The sequence below is a fragment of the Geospiza fortis genome, unplaced genomic scaffold (genome assembly GCF_000277835.1).
Source record: "Geospiza fortis unplaced genomic scaffold, GeoFor_1.0 scaffold88, whole genome shotgun sequence".
NCBI lineage: Eukaryota > Metazoa > Chordata > Aves > Passeriformes > Thraupidae > Geospiza > Geospiza fortis.
The window spans coordinates 386,629-394,149 of record NW_005054434.1 but is presented as its reverse complement, the minus strand read 5'-3'; positions in this window follow the sequence as shown (position 1 = coordinate 394,149).

The window sequence follows — 7,521 nt, the reverse complement described above, 5'->3', positions numbered from 1 at the left end:
GTCTTTCAAGGAGCAGCTGCATAAAGATGTTCCTGAATTTCCTGCCTCCTGCATTAAGAGGCCTTGTCCCTTACAGACCAATTCTCAGTCTCCTGTGGATTCTGTGGTATTCCCATGAAGTGTCTCTTTTCATGATGAGAGGGCCCTAGTAAAGTCTTTATTTTGACCAGCTTTGCCACAGCTTGCTGTCTGTGAATGCACAGTCCAGTCTGGTTGAAATTGTCTGCTGGATTAAAAATGGACATCCAAGCAAGGCCCCTGGTCTGATTTCCCTTGGTCCCTTTACAGTAGACACTGAACCCAGAATGGGGCTGTAGTATTTTACTTCAAAAGGACAGAACTTGGTTTCAGCTTCATGCCCCATATAATGTATGTAGAGCAGCTCAGGAGCAGCTCCAATTAAACTAAATGTTTCCTCTACCTAATGATCCATTCACAACAGTAATTTATTAGTATTAACATTTCGAATTTATTTCCAGAACCCATGGTTTAACGTATGATTAATCTTCAGCATGATTAAAATAATTGCTTGTAACATTTTAACTGACTTTGCCAGGTGACAAGAAATTTGTGAATGTCCAATTCCCGTCAGAGTGTCAAAATGCACTCACTTACTGTTTCTACAAGTCCAAAACAATCTTAAATAATAAATGGAAAATGTCAGCACTAACATCTATCAACACAGAAATTATCTTTAACAATGTCATTAGTTATGCCTTTAAACTTTTTCAAGAGATCTGGAAGCAGGGCTATTTATCACATGTGGAGTCCACATTTGCAAGATCTCTCAATATTAGAACCCTAGAAAGTAGTTTCTCTGCCGCATTTGAGGTTATGACTCTGAGAGCTCAATCTTCCTTTATTTTGCAAACTCTTTGGCCTTTATATGTTCCTTTCCACCTCTCCTTGTGCATTGCATCCCTGAGCAAGTCATTGAAGTCTCCCAAAGCAGGATGTTCACATGGGACTGATTTGGAACCCGTATTTAGAGCATATTATCCTAATTCTTTATCAGCTTTCATGGGCAAGAGCTTGAGACATAATTCTGTACTAGTTCTTTGAAAGCACAAATCTTGATAGTCCTTAATTCTTACTATCTTTGGTGCAATTGTAGCCTTCAACTCTCATGCTATCAGTGAAGTGAGATTTTCCTTCCACCCTCTTGGGCTTCACAGAAGATAAAATCCCAGTCCTTTTTTATGTTAAGCCCTTGTACTGTTGTATTCTGCAGGACTGGGGGCACAGAATCTAGGATTGTGGATTCTCTGTGGTCACCTCTGACTTCACTGAGTCAACATAATCCACAGTGTCTGCTGCTCTGTCTTGGGCAGAACTTTGATCAGCACACTTGCAGAGATAGCTGAATTTTGGTTTGACATCTTGCTGGTCTCTGCTGGACTTTCAAAACAGTGTATGAGTCAGAAACTATTCCCTCTAAGGTAAGCCTCACAGGTTTGGGAGCTGTAAAAGAATCCTGTCATTTTTAAAGGGCAGACTTTTTCTTTCATTCTCTCTTCCCCTCCAGACACTCTTGCTGTTGGTTTTTTTTTAATTCTGTCCCAAACCTTCTTTGTTTATATCCTACATTTTGCAAGTTTCTTTCTTCTCCTTCATCTAACTGCTCTTTTATTCCACACCATTTCTCTGGACAAGGCGAGCAAGATCTGGAAAGAATCAGACATTCACACTGATAATGTTCCAGCCGGATTAGCAAATGTTTGGAAAAGACCTCATGCTTTGGGCACCAACTTCTGTCTGATTGGGGTAAAACACTTAAATGACTGGGGTTATTGCTGGATAGAGGCTTTTTTCCTTTATGGTATCTGGTGCTAGTTATTATCAAAGACAGATTGTTGGACTATGTGGACTGACACTAGGCTAGTCCAGTCTGGCAATTCTCATCCCCTATGTGAATGTGAATCCAGACACATTTCAGTCTAGGATGGGTGTTCTTTTTGATGCATACAGGATAAATAATGAGGTATACTCAGTAAAATTAATAGGCTGCAAGCATGAACTGATGATCTCTGTATTCATTGCCCTGTATACTTGCTGAACTGAATCCCCAGTTCCGCTGGAAAAGAATGAGCCACAGAGCTTTCCACATGTTTTAAAATACATGTAATCACAAGCAGCAAAGACTTAGCAGAATGCTTCAGTCATCTGGGTTGACACAAGGCAGGGTTAAATTTAAAGCCCAGACAATACACTTGCAGCTAACTTTTTGACCTCATTCTATATGTGGGCTTTCTCCATTGCAGAATCCGTGTCATGAGGCTGAGAATGCCAATACACTTTTTAGATGGGGAGTTGATCCCTTAGGCGCTTATCTAGCTGAACTGGAATAATTGCTTCCTTTCCTCTTGTATCACTTCAAGGCATTTTTATATGTTGTATCTTAGTGTTTCTGTTGACCAGAGCAGGAAGCCATACAGCAAGTTGCAGCCAGATTTCAGGGACTAAGCTGATTAACTCTGGTGAAGCTCTAATGCAAATCCCATCCCATTTAATTCCTCAGCTCGCCTCCACACTGCGTGGTATTCCATCCACAGACACAGTCCTACATTACCAAGTGACACAACACCACCAGCAGCCTCACATAAATCTTGCAGAGCTTGGGGCTGCCAGTCACACTGTACAGTTTTGAGGTGAAATTTCCATCTTAGCGCAAGGGCCAAACAAATGGCATGTGGTATTCAAGTCACTCAGAGCTTTGCAGAGCAAAAAGGCTCATGTTTTGCAAAAGGGAACTTACTGTGGGTGGTTTCTTGGTCTGCTGAAGTGTGAAAACTTACTGTATTGACTGGATAATGAATTAATAAGTGTTGTAATATCAAATGTGTGTGTGTTTATTTATGTTTATAGGTACACACCTATAGCTACAGAAGTGTGCTCCAATGTAAAAGCTGGTCTGATGATACTGGTCAGAATAAAGTCTAACTGCTAGAGAAATAGAAATCATGGGATTTCTACTGTTTCCAGGGATGATAATCCTTTTCCTGCAAAGACCTAAGATGGCAGTTAGCTGCTGACACAGTAAGGAGGAAAACATGGCAGAAAAGAAACCCTTCTGCTGACATCTCTACGTCCACATCAATATAAATTAAATGAGAGTTTAGGTTCAATCTGTAAAAAGGTTGTTAGGCCCATGTTTAATAGAAAGACTGATGTTATAGTCTGATTTTGACAGGGGTCAGGTTAATACCAGCCAGCTGAATTCCACAACCATTGGCACACCTCTGGGAGCTGCATATTCACAGATAGAGACAGTTTGACCTCATCCAATTTATACATTTGATCTAATGCAGTGGAGGCCATCTAAAAATAGAGTTCTGGAGGGGAGGATGGATAATGCTCCACAGACCAACAAAAGCAGCTCTCCTTCTTCCAGTCTCTTTTCTCTCTCTGTATGAAGCTTCAGCTCGAACTTTCTTACAGTAAAAAAATTGCTTTTATCACAGATCCCCTCAGAATAGATAACTTCACTCTTAATAAGTCCAAAAGAAAATTTGTCAGTCCTTCATGAATTACCAGATGTTGAGAAAATGATGGTGTGTCATTTCCCTGAACAAACATTCTTGGCATTTATGCATTTCCTCCCATATATCTTTAAAAAATGATTGTGTGTAAATTTAGTGCTGACAAAACTGAGGGCCTGGGAGAAAATGGATTACTCAGTCATTTGGTAATTTTACTTGGTCAAGGCATGGAATTTTTGTTTTCTGGAAAATTTGACACTGAAAATATTACTATTCATTCTGAGTCAGAATATTAAAGCACAAGTATTACCACTAAGCAGAAAATCCAAAATGGTATTTAGACACCCCTTTATTTGAAAATTTCAGGGTGTAGTATTTCTTTCACAATATTTTTAGTTTTCATTACATGATGTAACCACTGAGGGAACTTGCTTTTAGATCAAGTGCCACTCCTATGTACTGGGCTAGGAAAGTTCAGATCGTTCATTCAGTACTAAAGAGGATCCAGCACTTTAGAATTGAAAATGCGTGTTTTCTAAAAAAGGTGTTAAAATTCATTTATTCACAATCATATGCAATCCTTCAGTTATATGCTAAGGTGTCAGTGATAATGAGTCATTTACACTACCATGGCTATTGAAATTAAATAATTTTTAAACCCCTTCTTTTTAATATAAAATTTTTAAAATGTCAAAACACACTTCCTTTACTGCTTTTCCCTAAAAATCCTAAGTGTAATCAACTGAACTTCCCATGTAACAATATAGTGGCTCAGAAAATACTTTTACAATTAGAAAAAGTTACTAGAAATATCAGTTTCAATAAAAAGGTCAGGTAGCTGTTATCCCTGTATTTCTAGAATTCTGTCCATGTCCAAACAGATGGTTGGTGGTTATGAAGGTTTATGTGTATTTGGTGTTCCCATTCATATAATTCCCACACAGTTATCTGCAAGATTACTTCTCCCAGTATTGATATTTTATTGATAATTTCCACAGCGAGATGAAACAATTAAAAACAATTAATTTACATGGATGATGGGCTTCAGTAAATTAAACCCCAGTTGTCTCATTCCATTCCTCGTGTATAGAACAGAGATATTGAAACATTGTCTATGAAATGAAAAATATAAAAATGATTCACCTGTATTGCAAAATGATTGAACAAAATAACTCCCTGGGAACCAATGTACCATTACCCTCTTTTGGAATGTCAGTCATTTTCCTCTCTGGATTGTGAGCCTGATTTGAAGGGGGGACAGAGCAGCAAAACCTGTGCAGCTCTGCCGATTCAGTAATGTGCTGGCAGAACCATCAGTTGTAAAGAGAATTACTCTGTCTTCACTGAAGGAGGCAAAACACAGTGGCAGAAAGGAAGCAGAGCCAAGAGGGCAACTGATAGGCATGGCTGTTTTTCATGTGTGAGGGAATCTCTCTGCCATGTGATTTTGCACACTGTGTAACTTAAAAAAGTCAAATGTCAGAGAGAACCCCAGCTCATGAATCCACATCTGCCTCTGGTAAGCGCTGTCATAGAAGAAAAGTGAAAGTTAATGGACCATATTTTTTCCTCTGTTAAAAGTCACTACACTGGGGTTTCCACTGGTAAAACCAAGGCTACTCCATCTTTGCCAGGATTTAAAATGTTCTCGTATATTTATGGTATCAATTTGGATTTATTTTCATTTATGAGTTTTATTTGAAAGAATACATTTGAGTAGAGCATTTATCCTTCATCTGAAGCTCAATCAGCAGTGCTGGTGTGCTGATTACATCTCAGAAATCCTTCCTGCCATTGTAGAATGAGTGCCCTGCACTCATGCAATGGATGTGCTTGATGTGGGTCAATGGTTGGCAGGGGAGCGTGGCCATCCAGGTGCTGTCCTAATGCCATGTGCCACGTTTGGCAAGGAACTTACCACCTTTGGTGAACCATTTGTGCATCTTTGAAATTGGATTTCTTATCTTGTGTAAGGGTATAATGATGTGTGGATGAGAGAGAATGTAACCAAACAAACTTCCAGAAGCCTCTGTGCTCTAATGCTGTACTTCACATCCTGAACTCAGCACTTGAACCGAGTCCAGCCAAAAGCACTGCTGAAATGCCACATTCACATCTCTTTCTGCTCTGCACTAAAGACATCTTTTTTCTTCCATCCTCTTCCCATGCAGGCATTTCTTCCAGTGAGGTACCTGCCGGCAAACTCCCTTCATCGGTCTGTTTCATTTTCCTACGATTCTCCGTTTGCCCACTGCAGTTTCCCAGGCACTTGCACAGTGGCCCTTACCGTGAGCCTAAAGCGCTGCTGCCCTCTCCTGTTCACTCTTGACCCGAAGGATCTGCTTCCAGGCAAAGGGTGCAGGATGTCTTTGTGACCACCTCGAGCTAAAGCGAAGCCAGGGGAAAAGGTCCACAGTTTAACTGTGCTTTTATCAGTCTTTTACAGTCTGCATGGATAGCACACCATTGAAGTGTTCTTGGAAATTCTATTCCTTGCAAATTCTATTCCTTGAAAATTTTCCCTTCCTAACATTCCTTTTCTCTCTCTTTTCCCATCCCCCCTTATATTCTTTGTTCACAATTGATTTCATTTTTTTTTAAATCCACCTGCTCTTTAATAATCTCTTCTTCCCCCTGAGCACTTTCTAAACACACTCCTCCTCTAGACCCAGTTAAAATAATGCAGGTTCTAATTGCAACAAACAGTTCATTAAAAATCAGAGGAGACAGTCAAAGCCTGGTTCCATTATTTGGTCCCTGAGATAAGAGTTTGACACAATAATTGTGCTAGCTCAGACAGCTCCCCAGAAGATCCCATCAGGGAGCTAAACCTCTCTTCAGGAGAAAGGGCAAACATATGACAGCACTGAGGTCTAAAGAGACAAAATAATAATAATAATTTAGTTTTTCTATTGTTCTTGTTACCACCCCTCCTGCTCAATAACTTAAAATATTCACACAGCTCCTTTTAGGAACAATGCCTTTAACACTTATTCGAGCCATTATTGAATGCATTCTGAAACCAGATTTTCCAAAGCATGGGCTGTGGGGGAAATTCAAAAGGACCACTGGAGGGCTAGGGAAAAAAAACCCAAACTAATTGTTAATGTAATTGTTTAAATTATGATGGTTTTAATATCAAAAGAAAACATAATTTTATTTCTATTGTTCTTTTTTTGTAAGTTTTATGCTGACACTATTTCATTTTTCCCATGGTAAGGGCAATTGAGAAGTGGCTGTAAATACTGACTGCAAGCAGTTACACTAATCAGCCTTTAAATGCTGGCTGCAGCTCAGTCCCTCCACTACCAGGGAGAGTTCTGTGCACTCCTCCTGTCATTACAGCCAATTCTCTCTCCTCTGGCCTGGAGGAGGCTGAACTGCTCCTGCCATGGAAAGGTAATTAGCTATTTCCTGCCTAGGGACAGTCGAATGGAGACAGATGAGCTCAAAAGCTTTAAATATGCTCAGCACCAAGCGCTGCTCTTCTACTCCTGGGGCATCCACAGCTCTCAGTGCCGCTGGATTAATCCTTCTCAGGTTCTGCTTGTCACTGTCACTGCCCCTCTGTCACTGAGTGTGTCTAGGGACAGGCTCTCCAGGCAGGCTCCTCGTGTCCTCAGCTGGGGAACTCGGTGCTGCCAAGTGCTGAACATCTCTGCACAAGAGCTGAGGGGTGTCAGCTCACTGGGCTGAGAGTGTGAGCTCTTTGCAAACGCTGGATTCGTGTGTCCTGACGTCTGTGCTCACATCTCACCCTGGATTGGCCGTTGTCTCTCATCCAGCTCTTTTGAGGAACACAGTCCTCCATGTATTGTTCCACCCCAATAGCTACTGGATTCTGTTCCTTTAAAACTAATGTGCATTTTGATAAAATTTCTTCAGAATATCCCTGTTTCCTTTTCCTCTCTATTCACAAGCCCCCCCCGCAAAATCCCACACACTTCTGCCTGCTTAACAAAGAGCTCAGATTTGCTTCCTGAGCTATGCACAGACACATCTTAAAGTGTCTTGCCAACTCATCTTTCATTCACCTGGAAGC